Raw genomic sequence first — 18,341 nt, 5'->3', positions numbered from 1 at the left:
TACTTGCTAAACGTACTAGCAAAGAAAACATACCTATAAAGGAAATCTTCCAGATTTCATACATGTGGAAACATACATTGCAGACATGTAGTACAAGAAGAAGTTACTAATGAACGCTTTGTGTATGTATCCATACCTAACTGTGAATCCATTCTATTTTTGCCTCACGTTTTGGTAGTTTAAATAAAAACTACTGGATGAATTTACACCAAATTAACAAAAGAATGTTTTCAAGACCAAGCTGCCACTCCTGCCGCAAATTTGGTGAAAATCCGTCCAGCAGTTAGGGGTGTAGGTGCAACAGAAATGTTTTCCTATTATGTCTATAGGAAAAAAAGAAATTTTGGGACCCCCCCCATATAACTTTGCCCCCCCTTGACCAAACCTCAACAAACTTTGCAAAGAAATTCAGAGTGGAACATATACTTTTTTTGAAGCTGTAAGCCACCCAAAAAGAGCTCTTCCTATGGGTTTAGCAACTTAACCATAACTACACAGCCGCTACCCGGGCTGTGTAATATATATATTCATTGAAAAAACTTTGTTAAAGGGACATTATTTGTATTTGTATTTGTATTTATTTATTTATATTGCGCAGCCTGCCCAAAGGCATCAGGGCGCATGTTTAGAAGGGTTACAAAGGTTAACAGAGAGATAGATTACAATTGCATTGTAAATAAACATACATAGAGAGTCGTCACCAAACAATACAGCAGTGGATGGGGTTGTAGAGCATGCAGTGGATGATTACCACATGGTGGTCAGCTCTTCGTCTTGCTCATAGAGCCATTGTTTTGTTCTGTGTTTGAAGGATTGGAGGGAGGGGACGTTCCTGAGGTCATTGGGTAGTGAATTCCAGAGCTTAGCGGCTAATACCGGGAAGCTTGAGCCTCTGGCCGTCTGTAGTTTAAAGCAGGGAATGGTAAGTGTATGTGCTTGCGCAGCTCTTAGTGGTCTGTGGGCTGTGTGTTGTGTAAAGCGCTCTGACAAGTAGGCTGGAGCTGCGTTGTTCTGTGCTTTATAACTTAAGATAAGAGTTTTGAAGGCAATACGCTGTGGGATAGAGAGCCATCGCAAGTTCCGTCTCGTGGATGAGATGTGGGAGCGCCTAGGAATGTTGAGAGCAGCCCTAATGGCGTTATTCTGGGTTACCTGAAGTTTGTCGATGTTTCTTTGATTAGTTCCGAGGTACAGGGCATTGCAGTAATCAATTTTGGATAAAATAAGGGTTCTGGCGAGGATCAGGCAGTTGTCCAAAGTTAGGAAAGGACGGCAGGCAGTGATTAGTTTGCACGTGTAAGCCGAAGCTGAGGCTACTGAGTTAGTTTGTCTGGTGAGCGAGAGGGTGGAGTCAAGGTAGATTCCAAGTGTTTTAGTAACGTTGGAGACCTTAATGGTGTTGCCATCAATGTTGAAAGCATCATATTTGCTGCCAAGTTTTGCAAGTTTAGATTGGGAGCCTAAGATGAGTAGCTCAGTTTTCTCGTCGTTGAGGCAGAGACCGTGGTGGGCCATCCACGCCTGGATGACGGTGTAAACTGCATTGAGAGCTTTGACGTCAGTTGCGTAGTCACCTGTTATAGGGATGAGTATCTGGGTGTCATCCGCATAGTTTGTATAGGAGACACCCAGATGGTCAAGAATATCAAAGAGTGGTTTCGTAAAGATATTGTAGAGCGTGGGTGATACACATGAACCTTGTGGGACACCGCAAGGAACATGTGCTGGGTCAGCTGCGGCATGAGATGAGAAGACTCTCATGGATCTGTTTGCAAGGAATGAACTGATCCAGGAGGTAGCTGCATCAGAGAAATGGGCAGCTGTTATAAGGTGCTGGCAAAGGATTTGGTGATCTACCAGATCAAAAGCGGCTGATAAATCTAGGAGGAGTAGGAGCGCTTGTTTGCCCTTGTCTTTCAAGTCCTCAATTTGTGTTTTTAGGTCTATAAGGGCGGTCTCTGTGCCGTGTCTCGGCCGAAAACCGGATTGCCTAAGTCCTAGTAGGTTGTTCTTGTCAAGATAGCTTTGAATTTGGATGTATGCCGCCCTGTCCAAGATTTTTAGAAGGTATGGTACCGTGGTGATGGGCCTATAGTTGGTAGGAATGTTAGGGTCTAGGTTAGGTTTTTTGATTAGGGGGATTACCCAAGCATCCTTGAGGTTATCTGGTACTATGCCAGATTTAAAGGAGGAATTGATAAGGGTGGTGATAAAGGGGGCAAGCTCAAGCGCTGCTTCCTGTACGATCGGAGCTGGGCAGGCATCGCCTTGACAATTAGATGGCTTTAACTTCTTGATGATAATTTCCACTTCCTTAGCGGTAAGAGGAGAGAAACTGAAAGGTTTGAGGTGGTGATTGTGGGAGGAGAGATTGGCGGTTTGGGAGTTACCTGCTGAGTCAAGGAGATAGTTTTTTTTTGTGTTGATTTTGGTTTGGAGAGTGGTGATTTTGTTAAGTAGAGCTTTTTTAATGTTGGCGCACCATTCGGTGTCCGGGGTGCAAGTGTCAAGGGGAGCAGCTGGGGACTCTAATTCCTTAAGAATTTTAAAGAGTTCCTTGGTATTGGAATGAGCCTGCATGATTCTATTATTGTAAGCTTCTTTTTTTGCTGCTAGTATGGCTTCTTTATACGAGAGGGTGATGGTTAGAAGGTTGATTTTATTTGCTGGTGTGGGTGAATTTCTCCAGAGGGTCTCGGCTTTACGCTTGTCTTTCCTAAGTTCACGTAGGTGAGGGGTGAACCAGGAGTTGAGGTGGTTGCGTGGTTTTTCTTTGCGTTGTTTGAGAGGAGCAATGGTGTCCAGTGCTTTTAACATAGCACGATTGTAGGTATCCACAAGGACGGTAGGGTCCGCACAAGTTGTGGAGACAGAGTTTAAAAGTGGGAGGATGAGTGGGAGTAGTTTCTCAGTTGTAATATCCTTCTTGTTGCGAGTAAGTGTGGGTGGCACAGTACAAGGTTTGTGCACAGGTGGGCACGAATTGAGGGAGAATGTTATTTTGTGATGGTCAGACCAAGCACATGGTAGCACAGAGGTTATGTTTAGTGCGCAATTCAAGTCTGAGACCCAGTCTAATGTGCGGCCTTTGATATGGGTGGGTACCTTGACATGCTGGGTTAGGCCAAAGTCGGATAGCACGTTGGCAAGGTCACAAGCTTTAGTGTCGTTTGTGTCCAGGTATCCTAGGTTAAGGTCTCCAAGTAGGATAATTTGGGATTTAGGCTTGGTGCTAGAGGCTAGGATAGAAGAGATGTCTTCTATGAATGTGGACGTGGGACCAGGTGGCCGATAGATGAGGTACACAAGGGCGGTATGATTGGGTGAGATTGGGAGTTTAATTGTGAGTAGTTCCGCAGATGGCAGCTGGTGATTGTTAGTAACTCTTAGATTGAGAGCGCTCTTAAATATAAATGCTAAACCACCTCCTTTGGATTGATTGTTGTCCCTATCGCATCTAATGATAGAGTAGTTATCTGGTATGGCAAGGGATAGGGCGGGGCCAGACGCTGCATGTAACCAGGTTTCTGTGATAGCCAGAAAGTCCAGGTTTTCAGTCACAATTAAGTCAGCGATGTCAAGCGCATGAGCAGGGACTGAGCGGGCGTTAATGAGCGCCCCTTTGAGATTGGCTGGGGGCTTGGGATTGTTGGCTAGTGGGGCCTCTGCCTCTGATGGGACATCTATGGTCTGGGTAGGGTTGATGGGGTTGAGCTTAATGAGTGTGTTGCGGTGGTAGGACCAATGGTGACATCTGGTTGCAAGTCTTAGATTCCTGACTGTGGTGGGACAAGGTTTGCTCAGTTGGCTTGGGGATAGGACACTAGGTGAGCATAGTGGCGAGGGATCGTTGATGTTGTCTGCGTGATCACCGATGGCATGGTTAGGTGGAGTGTAACCTAAGGTGGCACTAGCTTTAGTGCTGCGGTCCGATGATGCACTGAGTGAGAAAGGGGGTAGGGAGGGTAGGAAGGAAGTGGGGCAGGGAATGGGGTGGTGTCTAGGGCAGGCAAGCTTTGCTAAACCATTATTGAATGGGACAAAGCCATTTCTGCTGCATGGTGTGCAGTCGGGCATGATACAGAAAGGGAACATGATGAGAGCTAGCCAAGGTGGCATAGTTCAGATGGTGGTTCGGGAAGTAGCTGGCAAGTATCTATGAGCCACAGTACAATCAATGTGAACTGTTGGTGACCAGCTCAGATCAGTGAGGTTTATAGTGACCAGAAGTGAAGGCTCAGATCAGCATATACAATGTGGACTATAGCGAGCATAAGGCACAACACAATTATAGTGGTCCGCGGGCGACCATAAGGCACAATACAGTTGAGGTGGTCTGATGGCGACCATAAGGCACAATACAGTTGAGGTAGTCTGATGGCGACCATAAGGCACAATACAGTTGAGGTGGTCTGATGGCGACCAAAAGGCACATTACAGTTAAGGTGGTCTGATGTCGACCATAAGGCACAATACAGTTGAGGTGGTCTGATGGCGACCAAAAGGCACATTACAGTTAAGGTGGTCTGATGGCGACCATAAGGCACAATACAGTTAATGTGGTTTGATGGCGACCATAAGGCACAACACAATTATAGTGGTCCAAAGGCGACCATAAGGCGCAACACAATTGTAATGGTCCAAAGGCGACCATAAGGCACAACACAATTATAATGGTCCAAAGGCGACCATAAGGCACAACACAATTATAATGGTCCAAAGGCGACCATAAGGCACAACACAATTAGAATGGTCCAAAGGCGACCATAAGGCACAACACAATTATAATGGTCCAAAGGCGACCATAAGGCACAACACAATTATAATGGTCCAAAGGCGACCATAAGGCATAACACAATTATAATGGTCCAAAGGCAACCATAAGGCACAATACAGTTGAAGCAGAGTATGTCTGATTGTCTGATGTATTGAGGGCAGTGTCACAGCGTCCTAGCAGTGACCAGTATGGTCTATTGGATCTGGTTAGTTAATGGGGGGTAAAAAGCCTAGGTGGTTGGACAGTGGTGGTTGGTAGTGGTGGTTGGACAGTGGTGGGTGAAGTAGGAGCCACTTGGTTACAAATTGTGCTAATTTTCTGAAGTTGCTAATATCAAGCATCCGGGCGCAGTGATAGTCTAGCAGTATCAACAATGAAAGATGTGTCTGGTAGTGCGGGGCATGCTTAGCTCATGCAATAACAGCCGATCTTACCCGTTGAAGAGGGATGCGCAGGACCTCGGCTGCTCTTGGGGGCATCGATGCGAATTGGCCGCACTTCAGAGCCTCATGCAAAAAGTTGAAACATCATGCAGATGACAAGGGACAATACACGGCAAAGGAGTGAAAGCTATGAGTGTTGTTGGGCAGAGTTTGTGGGCGAGGGCGACTGGAAGAGCTGGACAGGCTGGGACAGGCGAAGTGCCTTCCTTCTCGTGCCTTAGTTGCTCGGGTTACCATAAATTATGGTTACAAGTCAAATTGAAAAATGTTCGAAATTCCCCAGTGATGGTAAGCTAACAACCATAACTCACGCCACCACCGTGCACTGCTAAGACTTAACACCCAGGACATCAAAGATCACATCACAAATGTCATTGATGACATCTGATAACATCACATATCTGGACCTCTTGTTTTTGTTCACTGACATAAATAGGCCAGGTGGTTTTGTTCACTGACAGTCAGAATATTAAAATTGAAAAGGTGCTATATATCTAGACATTAACCTTATCATATGTTCTTAAAGTACGTTCCTTAGGGTTTAGTCTCAGCTAATGGTGCACATGTATGGGGAAATAAGCAGGCCTCAAAGACACAATTCATTTGTATACATGAAGATAAACTTTAATGTTATTAACATTGTCTGATGATGCTGTTTCTTTCTTCCTAACTTTAGTTTCCCTTTATGTGCCTCCGATTTGTATGCATTGTGATTCTTCATATGTACTAGCACAAGTGTAGTAAGTATTGAATTGTTAGCTAGTTATTACCTGTCTAACATTACTCAAAACTTGCATAAGGTAGCATTCATTATTGTACTTTCCAAAATTGCAAGATTATACATATTGTACTTCTATGGTGCATGCTGCAGCCATTGCCTATGTTTATATATGATTAGGTTCCTGTATTAACAACAGCACTCCAATACAATGAGGTTTAGATGTGTACATTCTTTAATACACTAAGAACTTCATGATGGGTCTCCCGATCACCCCTGACATCTTGTTACCAACATTATAAACAAAACCCCTTTTAGGGACTTTTCATCAAAATTAATTTCACATGTGATGTCATCAGTGATGTCATCAATTACATTTGTGATGTCATCGTTGATGCCCTGCGTGTTAGTCTTAGCAGTGCACGGTGGTGGCGCAAGTTATGGTTGCTTAGCTTACTATAACTGGCGAATTTCTGAGGTTTTTCAGTTTTACTTGTAACCATAACGTCCCGTTCACAAAGTTTTTTCAATTAATTTCATAGGTTTTTATTAGTGAAACTTAACCATAACGTCCCTTTAACAACGTTTTTTCATTGAATTTCATAGGTTTTTATTAGTACAACCTAACCATAATGTCCCTCTAAAAAGGTTTTTCATTGAATTTCATAGCTTTTTATTAGGGCAACTTAACCATAACATCCCTTTAACAACGTTTTTTCAGTGAATTTCATGGGTTTTTACAAGTGCATGCTATTTTCCTACAACTTACTAATATCATACTTACCCAATATAGCAATATTTGTGTGCAATTTACAATGCTTCACCTTAAAACTATGCCATTTCCCACCTTCTAGCATCATTTTTAAAACTTCGATACACTTTTTGCAACTTTTTCATCCGTAGATGTCCACGAACATCTGACGTTATCGTGGACATTCTGGACAGTGCCACGTGACCATACGCTGGTGTGTGGCATGATGATGTGTCCAAGAACGCGTCTGCACTTCGCGATCAGAACTGCATTTTCTACTGATCTAGGAACTTTCAACTTCAAAATAATTTCCCTTGCACAGCTCGGTCACCTATTCTTGCTCATTATCCTTTAACAACCTAGTACACAGTACAAACTTGGAAGAATTTTAGCAAAACTACTATTTATCTTCCAAATGGCATCACCTATTGCCATCCATCCTCAACAAAAGCCACCACCACCACCAGCTGGAGGAACTTCACAACAGAAAAGTGCAGTACTTCCAAAGAAAATGAAGAGGACCAAAAAGATGAGGTAGAGGAAGTGCCTACCTCTAGCACCCAGAGAGAATCATGGCTGTGGCAGTTATGTACCACTGTTGGGAATGTACCAAAGGCTAAAGCTGACAAAGTGAAATGTACTACGGGACCACCTCCATGTGCTGCCATAACAAATCCAATGAACGTAATGTTCTCAGAAAGGTTGTTCCTTTCTTAGCAAATAGGAGGCTATCTTCCTCCACCTCATCTTCCTCAACCAATACTGTAACCACACAGCCTACTTCTATGGGAAACAAAATCTCACCAGCTACCTTTCAAGCAATAAAAGATGCTGTTGATCCATATTTTTTTAAGACAACAGTCCTCTGCATATACTACAACCCATCATTCTGCAGAGGGAAGCAATTTTGATGTGCTTTTGAAGCGGTAATCAAGGAGCATGAGAAACACTGCCCTGTACCTTAGAAGTAACACATGTGCAACATGTTCCCCTGTCCACCTACCCCTCCATATTAGTGCTTGGTGCCTCTTCCCTCTTTTCCCACCCCACCTTTCGTTCTAAGCTCTCCTGCCAAAAAAATAAATACATCAAAAAACAACAAAAGAAATTTCCTTTAGGAAACACGAGTCACGGTAAAAAAATAGAACTAAATAAAAACTTACACTACATCTACTTTACATTTCTCAGTAAAGTACATAGACTTAAATAAGATTTTCCAACATTTCCATTAGCATGTTGTGTTATGTTAAAGGAAATATTATGGCGTTCATCCCCCATTCCAGGCACTGGAACAGTGGATACCAGCCCAGCAGCCCAAGTTATCAGCCCAAACGAAGCGACTGTGGATAACAAGGTCTCCAGTCAATTATCCCCCCATTCCAGCCTCTGCAATGGGGGATGAATGACATTAGCACCCCAGGTTCCTAAAGCGGGAACCACGGGTGCTAAAACAAATGGATTTTTCTTCCTACACCAGGACGCCTACGGCATCCCGGTGTAAGAAGGAAAATCTTTTTCCAAGATGGCCACCATGAAAAGGGAAGGCAGGGTTCCATACAGGGCCCCTCTTCGCTTTCCAGGGCAGCCTGCAGAAGGCAAAGAGAGAACCCTATGACGATATTACCACAAGAACTTTTTTTTCCCTTTTAAAGCGCTCCCACTTTCGAATAACTTTACCACAAAGCCAGTCCCAGATGGACATGGTCACTTTAACCCCATGTGTTGTCCCTCGTGGTCATGGCCAGTAGCCAGATTGCCTGGATCATGACCTTATTCCATGACCCAGACAATGTGGCCACTGCCCATAGCCACAGGCTACACCTCAGTCACCAAAGGTATATCACTATTTTTTGTACGTACATTATGACACTTGATAAAAAATAAAACACAGGCACATTTGCAAAACCATGCTTTAAGGTCCTTGCCAATGCTCCTTACACAATTTTCCTGGAAATCCACACATGTTTTATTTTTTGAAAAGTGTCAAATGTATACACATACAATAGTCAAATAACTAAGCCCCCACTTGACACAATCTATTCAGACTTTACAAAAATATGTATATCTCGATCAATAATCTTTTTGCAAACCTTTGTGTAGATTCGTCAAATGGCACCACATTTATAAGCCTTTATAATATTTTGGGACTCCCCCTCTAATTTTGCCGCCGCTTGACAAAATCCCACCAAACTTCGCAAAAACATGTATGTCTAGATATATTATCAGTTTGCCAACTTAAGTGTAGATTTGTCAAATGGCACCTCATTTATAAGCCTTTACATTATTTTGCCCCCTCTTGACAGAATCCCACCAAACCTTGCAAACTCATTCGGAATCGAATCAAAAATATAATAGCAAAATTTCATACAATTTTGTTATGTGGCGTCAAAGTTATGAGCCATCCAAGAACTGCTTTTCACCAACCCTGTAATGCAGAGGTGTCTGCAAACTTCACAGGACTGTTCGCAAATGTCCAGACTGTTCGCAGACTTTATGGCAAAAAACATCCCATCCTCATCACGCCCCACCACCCCAGAGATTATTTGATCATTTTGACAAGTGCAATGTTGTGTTTTTTAATATGTTTTTACTGCCGCTGTCCGCGAATCCAAGATGGCGGGGGTTTCCAAAAATCTGGCGCACTTCACGCTTTTCACCATCCAATCAGCGGGCGCGTCCGATGTCCGTGGACACCACGTTGCCTTCTAAGCCAATCGGAGCCCTGTCCATGGACCGAACAGGGAAATGTGTCAGCAAACTGAACCCAGATATCAATCATTTTTTGGACCTACTTTTTGATCTTTTTTTAAAAAGCTACTGGACGGATTTCCACCTAATTTACAAAAGCACACATTTGGGACCATGCCGCTGCTCCTGCTGCAAATTTGGTGAAAATCCACCCAGCGGTTTGGGCATTAGGCGTGAGCAAAGTTTTTCTCCATTCGGTCTATGGAAAAAAAAATGTGGGACCCCCTATAACTTTGCCCCCCCTTGACAAAGGCTCACCAAACTTTGCTGACTCAGAGTGGGCCATATACATTTTTGGCAAAGTTTGGTAAGGATTCGTCCAGGGGGAGCGAAGTTACAAGCCGCCCAAAAAGAGGTCTTCCTATGGATTTAGCATCTTAACCATAAAAACACAGCTACTGCGGCCCGTGTAATATAGATATATAATTCAATTAAACATAAAATGCATAATATTTACTAACTAGAAAATACAGCAAAAACCCACCCCTGCAGAAAGAACACAGAATATGATATAACAAACACAATGCTCAAACGATATGGTCTTGAGTTGCAAAACATGATAAATGTGGCCTACATACTCTGTATGGCTCAACATGGACCAGGAGGGTAGTTATCAGTCAGTAATACCATTGCAGTGTCTTGGAGGTATGACAGCAGTGAATCAGGCTTCTATGTATTGTTCAGCAGTTCGATGTGGTTTGAAACGTGGCAGTCACTGTAATGTCAAAGCTGGGTCGAACTGAAGAAGGCTGCATTTGGGAACATTACTCAAGTTATATGGATTAAGAAGCAAACCTAATTTGGTTCAAAGGTCAAGGTTTAATGGCAGACATACTGATGACATGATGTGCAGGGAAGTTGGTTTGATGCAGGGGCTTGAATGACTTTGTTTGGGAAGACCCCCAGGGCCAGTTCCATAGGCGATTCACTTGGTGATGAAGAAGCTGTACATCTGAACAACGGTACTTCTTTGATTGAGCAGAGGCAACAATGTGCTTTCAGATGGTAGGGTGCAGCAGTGAACAGGTTTCAAGTTGGGGAACAGTGGGATGAAATGCAGCTGGTGTCATAGGCAGCTCCAGAAGGTCCTGGTTGTGCTATCTGGGCCTAACACGCTTGAATCAAGGCCTGCAGGGGTTGTATGCAAAACGGAGGTAATCCAGGCTGTCTTGGATCTCAGCAGCCTTAAGTCCCACTGCATGAACAAAGGGTCAAAATTAGTCAGTTTCTCGGCTTCCAAATACAGGGAAGGCTGGCACACACATCAGGCATCGTTCAGCATGATGAGGTTCTGGGCAACAGTATGGCTGGCAGGTCTTGTTCCAGCATCAGTACACCACTAATCATCCCTGGGGTTGGTTAGGGGACAGAGAAAGTCTCTGCCCTGATACACCTGTCCCAAACCACACATCTGAATTACTTTGGAAAAGACTGATCCCCCAACAGGGTCCAAGAAAATGTTCTTGAAGGTTTGAAGTCCAGAGATGATTCAAAGAAATGATGGATAAACCCTTCTTTCAAAAGTAAAAGCCTTAGATGATTGGACTAAAGCTACCCTGCTTTTGGGCCCATTCCCTGTTCCCGGTAAAAGTGGGATTTTCCTTCTGACATCACAGGCAAAGTGTTTGTGCTATAGGACGTGGAGGGGACAGGAAGTAATAGTTGGAGGCAGGGAGAAACAAGATGGTGCAACCTTCCCCCAGCTGAAATGAGCTCCACACTGACCCCAACCCATCCGTTTCTCAATAGAATCAAAGACCTTTAGATATGCAACACCCTGGTGTGAGTCTACACCTTTTAAGGATGGGTGTGCCCTTTAAACTCTTTCCACAGGACAGCTTCCTGTGGAGTGGCTGTTTCTCTGGTGAGGGTGTTACTTTCCCTCGCAAAGAACCAAAGAGAGGCAATCCCAAAGCTACAGTCTTACCAGCAGCAGCGATTGCACCATGTCTAGGCAGAATACACATAGGATTGGACAATATAACTGTTTTTGTTGTTTTCCTATGTCCCCCCCACTTGTCTTGTGGTGCCTGCAACACTTGTGTATAGGCGCCATACAAATGTCCAATAAATACATACAAATGAATTACCCTTCCAAATCTTAATTGGCCTCACAGGGCTGACTCATGTGTGATATCAACTTCATGTGTATTGGATAACTATGAGAGCTGCTGTTCACCATACTTTTAAGTCTGGTATGGTTTTTGTTTACAGTTTTGTGTGCCACCAGGACAATATGTACATAGTTAGGTAGTTTGGGGAACAGGGGGGCAAATCTTAAATACAGCCCCTGCACTGTAATGCCATTGGATGTTATTGCAGCTGTCAGAGGGCACATGTGACATCTGAAACTGCTCTTTGTCACAGGAGAGCAGGTGCTGCAGGTCAGGATACTGACGCAGCTGGGCACATGCCTTTATTTATTTATGTATGTATTCATGTATATGATATTTATAGAGCGCACAAAGACTGTGAGGTATCGGGGTACTGGAGGAGGTGAGAGAGGGGGAAGTCAGAGAACTAAAACAGAAGGTTCTTTAGAGCCTTTCGGAACAGGAGAAACTCATGGAGCTTGCAAAGATATAGAGGCAAAGTGTTCAAAAGGTAAGGGGCAAGAACCGAAAAGGATCTGCCTCCAGCTCTGGCACAAGAGAATTTGGGAACATGTAACAGAAGTTTATTAGCTGAGTGCAGTGGTCGATTAGGAGTGTAAGGCAGAATCCGTGATCGCAGGAATGCGGGCCCTACATTATGAATTGCCTGGTGAACCACACAAAGAACCTTAAACTTAATTCAGTTTCTGATGGGAAGCCAATGATGTTGATGTAGAAGTTCACTGAGTGAGCAAGCCTTGGGGCTCCAAGGGCAAGATGCGCAGCAGCATTCTGAATAGTTTGAAGTCATTGAAATAACCTCTCCAGCTGCCCAAGGTAAATTGCATTGCAATAATCAAGAGAACTCATGATTGAAGCTGCCGAGACCTGAGCATCCTGCGAGCCAGTGGTCATAACTTTGATCCAAAGACTTTTAACCATTGGGGAGGGATCAGGACAAGGGCCATGGGAAGACGGCCAGTGATCAGAAGACCAAACATGACTATCCATATTTGAACCAACCAAAAGAACCTCAGTTTTTTCGCCGTTGAGTTTTAACAAGTTGTTAGCAATCCAGTCACCAACTGCAGCCAAGCAATTTCTCAATTTACAGGGAGGTTCGGAGGAAGGCATGTTGGGGTGAAACACAATCTGGGTATTGGCAGCGTAGGAAAAGAAATGTGCTCCATGGCTGACGATAAGTTTGGCAAGAGCCTCCATATGAAGGTAAAGAAGCAAAGGGGACCGGGTGGAGCCCCGAGGGACCCCACAATGCAACCCACTAGGAGGAGATGTTAATGGGGGAAGGGAAACTGATTGGGCCCTGTCTGATAGAAAAGAGGAGAATCAATTAAGCGGGATGCCCGATATTCCCACCTCATACAAGCAGGACAACAGTTTCTGGTGGTCAACTGTATCAAAGACCGCACAGAGGTCAAAGAGGATTAAGGCTCCCATCTTGATCCTGGGCGGAATCCGGATTGAAAAGGATGACAAAGGGCTTTGGCCTCAAGAAAGGAAGATAATTGAGGTGTCACGATTGCTTCCATCAATTTCATTAATACTCGGACAAGGGAGATGGGGCGATAGTTTGTCACAGCTGCAGATTCCACATTATGCGTTTGGCATGGAGTTTATGAGAAGGGAAATCTAAGCAGCAGACTTCCCTTCCTGAAAAGGAATTACCTGGATCATTTTAGTAACAAAAAAATGAAAAAGGCACAGCTTCTACAACCTTGCCAGGTGACAATTCCTCACAGTGGGTACTAGCAGGACATTTATAATTAATACTGCTGGTACCCAATGCCCAGTTTCAACAAGCTCTGTAAAATTGCTATCATGAAATATTTCTGGCTATAGAGGTAAGTTTCACAATGCTGAGGCTTGTAAGAAACATGTTTATCACAACCTTTTGTGTCTATGCTTTATTTCGGGATCCTTGGCTATGCCTCATTAGGCCTTAAACTGCACTAAGCACACCAACTGTTCACACCGACTGCACTCGAACTCCAGACTTCAACACTATATATTATGAATTAAATAGGCCACACAATACCAGACTGCTGTACAAACTTATCATTTCACATCTGTATATGCACATCTAAAAAATCTGTCACCACAATGAGAGACATTTACATGCACAACATATTTCATAAACCAGCAGCAAGACATAACTTCAACCATGCATTTTTTTGTAAAAAGAAAACAGTACATGCAATTTCACACTGACAGTTTTCTTTGGGTTCTAAAAGCCATGTAGCATTCAATAACACTGCCTGCGCCATACATAAGCATCCCTCACCATTTCTCCCTTGTATACTATTAAACGATTGTGAATGCAACTGGAACACTCCTTAGCATGAAGTTCAGTAGTTATGGGAGTAGTTGCACTTTAGGAACCAGCCCCATTTACTATCCTGCCTGTTGCTCTATAGCTAAGGTCGGGTTAGTATAATTAGAAATGATGGACTCTCTTGCATAACAATTGTATTTCCATAATACGTTTTGATTCATGCAGAATTCTTTGTTCTTCGGGTACCAAGAAGAGAAAGGGAGTCTGTCCTTGGGTCAGTTTGACCTTGACAGATAACCCCTTTACAAGAAATCCCAAATCCCAAATCTTTTTCAGACCTACTAATACTCACTTGCTCCCCTCAGCAGTTACTCCCAACTTTAGAATGAGGATACTACAAATTATCAGCGGAAGCTGCTAATGAAGTATGCAGAATTCTGAAACAAATTAAAGTGCTCCTAAAAGATGAAGTAAGCATGTTTTCCAACCTCATGTTGGCTTTAATTCACCTCAGAATGCAAGACGTCCTAAAAACCTGAATACAAAGAACTGTTTGAAGGAAAACACTTTATTGTTTTTGAAGACCTCCTACAGTTAACAGCAGTAAAAGGTCAACCTATTTTCAAAACATTAGGACACAAACAATGCTGTAACACACTCACAGCATTGGAAATGCAAAATTTTCAATACAGAGAACTATCTCAAAACATGCGTTAGTCTGCAGACTACTGTGCAGGAATGGTGACATTTACCATGAACACACAGAAATATCCACAAGAATTCCCTATGTACTTACCACAAGTACTGGAAAGCAAAAACATCCCAATAAATTAAGTCTTCCAAATTTCATACCATGCATTCTTTGCAACCATGTTTCATAAGAGCATATCCATAATGAACGATTTGTATATGTGTCTATACCAAATTGTGAATCCAATCCATTTCACCAGCTCCTACAGAATGCAAAGCATGGTATATTATGCATTGTTTGCAATTCAGACAATCGTTCCAGCATGCAAATCAACTCACATACCCAATATGTCATACTAATACTTCCAAGGTACAACGCTGATAGTACCAAAAATAATTGTAAGCTTACTGGCTTCATACACAGCCAAGTATCTCTTGGGAAGAAAACCTTCACAACAGTAGATATAATATACCACACTGGTGCCACAATCAATTCAGGGCACTATACTGCATATGTCAAAAAAGAAGTGTTTGGTTTCAATGTAACTCCACAACATAGGTTACAAGCAAATCTAACAAATGGCTTCTTAATACCTTTCAACCAAAATGTACACACTAAACTGTAGCACAATAAACAGTTAGAATACATGAACAGGTATTTCACTACATCCATAATACTACACAAGTACTTTTAAAAGTCTAGATAGTTAGAATACGCCAATAGGTATCTAACTACCTTAAAAATACCCTTCATTGCAATACACTTGAAATACGGCATCACAATTCTTGTTACTAGAAAACCTCTTCTAAATTCAAAAGTACATAGAATACACCAACAGGTATATAACTACTTTAAACGTTCCCTTAATAACAACACACTTCAATCAAACATACTATCACACTTACACTGACATAATTGTATTAGTTTTTCTGTAACACTCTTTGGATTTTTTTTCCCAATGAGCCAATGATTATTCAAGTCAATACAAAAACAATGTAGCACGCACTAAGGTTGTATCAAACATAGTGCACAGAATGTACTGTTTATGAGAGCCAAAAAAAGTAAATGCATATGGAAAATTATATGCAATGAAATCTTTTCAACTATCCTGCTTAACATATTATACTATTTATTTCACAAAAAATGAACCAGAGATTCCAGCTTTACTACTGTATACAACTAAGTAGCCGTGCCAAGTGTAAACAAATACATGTTCTATATGTACTATCCTTAATTGTACTTCAATAATAAATACCACATACTTTCTACTCCCCCTACAGTACCTAACATTATTATAAACATATTACTATAATGGTTGTGGCCAGTGGCCAGATTCCAACAACAATATAATATACCATATAACACCATATAAAACCATATAACAAGTACATACAATACACCATCAAATAACGAAACTCACCCTGAATCCCCTACTATTGAATACATTTTGATTCATGCAGGCTTCCTTGTTCTTTGGGTACCAAGAGGAGAAAAGAGTTTGTCCTTGAGTCAGTTTGACCTTGCCAATTCACTGCTTTGCAAGACGTTCCAAATCTTGTTCAGCCCTACTAACACTCACTTGTGACTGATGTACAACCAGCCCTCCATTCCTGCCTGCAGTTCAGGCCCCCCTCTGCAGTTATTCCCACCTTCGAGCCCAGGACTCTCCGGAACACCGCAGTTCGGAAACCTGTCATGTCACCAGACACACAGGCATCAGGTCTGCTTGCAGCCATCAATGCCTCTGCCAGGCTTGGCACAATGCCTTAGGCTCTGAGGAAGAGGTTATGGCTTAACGCTCACACATGAGAAAAGCCTTTCAGAAATTCAATAAACACAGCTCCAGTTCTTTGCTCAAAATCAAAACCCAGGTCATAGACGTATGCAGAAAGTCTGAGTCAAATGTACCCCATGCAAGATTCATCAGCCCATTAATCTCATGGCTCATGGAATTGGCAACAGGCAAACAGCAAGGAAGCCAAAATGCCTTGTGGAATCAGTGATCGTTCAAAAACCCAGCCTCCCTGCTTACAGTTCCTTATCTAGCATTTCTCAGAAACTCAGCTCAGAACCTATAGATCAAAGGGAAGCCTCACATATTACCCACCTACTTGCCGATGTCACTTCCTTACCCCAGCCTTCGTGTGTCACTAGACTTGACAGCCCCTTCTGGAATATTCCAGAGTCTTGTAGCACCATCCTACCCCCCTCTGACTTTTGGGAAACTTCACCCATCATTTTCTGCACATTGAAAAAGAAATGCTACATGCCATCCTTTCTTCCTGCGTTTGCTCTGCTCATACAATGGACATTTATTTTCCAGGCATTCACATTTTGCGACTCAGCACAAATCACCCTTTAATTTTGTCTGTTTTTATTTTCTGCTTATTCTGAATGTATTATTCACAAGCAAACAGTTTTACAAGCAAAGCTGTCCATGCACATGCCGCAATGTTGATATGTTAAGGCTTGAAGACCCCAAATCAACCCCCTCTTTAGTTTACCCTCAATGCCACACACACATCAGTAATAGTATCCTAAATAACACAAATAGCACCTTCTTCAACATTAGCATCATTTGAAACTGATGCCCACTGTCTCTGTTGAAATAAGTGGCCTGTTGAAATTTAGCGCACTGCATTTTTCCTTTGAAATTAGCGCTCGGTTAAAATTAGCACACTGCATTTTTCCTTACAGGCTTTATTACCAAAAAACAATATAATTCAATTGCAGGAAACCCGGGTGAATTTCTAGATAAACCTGCATTTTTCTACATTTTTTAAGTCATGGCCGCTGAAAAGCCACGAAGAAGAGAACTAGGTGGTTTGGCTATCCTTATTAGGGATGAATTAGCCATTAACAACACAATTATCCCTACTGACATTCTGAATGTGCAGTTCCTATTGCTCGCCAGTAGCAATGGTGTCCTATTAGTTTACTTGGTTAATTTTTAAAAAGCCCATTGAAAGGGACTGCTAAAATATCTTTGTGTGAACTAAAACCTAGGATGGAGGGATTCATAAATCCCAAGGATCCTACCCACTCGTTTATCATGGGGGGGTGACTTTAATTCAAAAATTGTTCATGGACCAGCTTCAACTTTGTATGACAATACAGATTATTTGGCTCTGAATATGTATTGCCCAATAATGTAGATCCTAGAATGTGTGTAAGCTGGTACAAATTGCATACATACTTGGTAGAATGGGGTTTAAGGATTATAACCGACAAGCATCCAAATTATTGGCCAAGTAAATTTACTTTTGAAGGACATAAGGGGAAATATTTTGTATTGTTTCCATTTCTCTATCTGAATGGGACTTACTACAAGATTGTGTTGCCTAATTTATATATTGATTGTTTTTCTATAATGTTGGAGATAGATTGGCACCTTCGCACATCCTCCGTGACCATACCTTATATTAAAAATGTATCTTTATCAAGTAAGAAAAAAATAATTAAATGGACTAAGATGAGCAATTCCTCAGTTCAAAAAAGATAATCAGTTGCAACTATGTCCTAATAGAAAACCTTATTAGAAACTACACCTCGACCTTAGGATGTCATGAAAGCCTATTCGACTTTAACGACTAGCGTGTCTGCAACCTGTTTTAGATTGGAGGGAGGAAGGAAAAAAACACCTATGGCGGGCTGGCTTGATTCATCATGTAGACTGGCAACATCAAATGTATTTAGATCACTATCGAGTGAGAGTGCAATAGTGTCTGCTCGAAACAAGTATAAAAATGCCATTGCAGAATGGTGAAGTGTCTTGGATGATTGCGCAGGGGAAGATTTGTTAGTGGCCGCAACCTCCATCAATTCAA

The sequence above is a fragment of the Ambystoma mexicanum genome, chromosome 6p (genome assembly GCF_040938575.1).
Source record: "Ambystoma mexicanum isolate Mex_15411 chromosome 6p, UKY_AmexF1_1, whole genome shotgun sequence".
Taxonomy (NCBI): Eukaryota; Metazoa; Chordata; class Amphibia; order Caudata; family Ambystomatidae; genus Ambystoma; species Ambystoma mexicanum.
The sequence above is the reverse complement of the archived record's forward strand: the minus strand, read 5'-3'. Positions refer to the sequence as shown.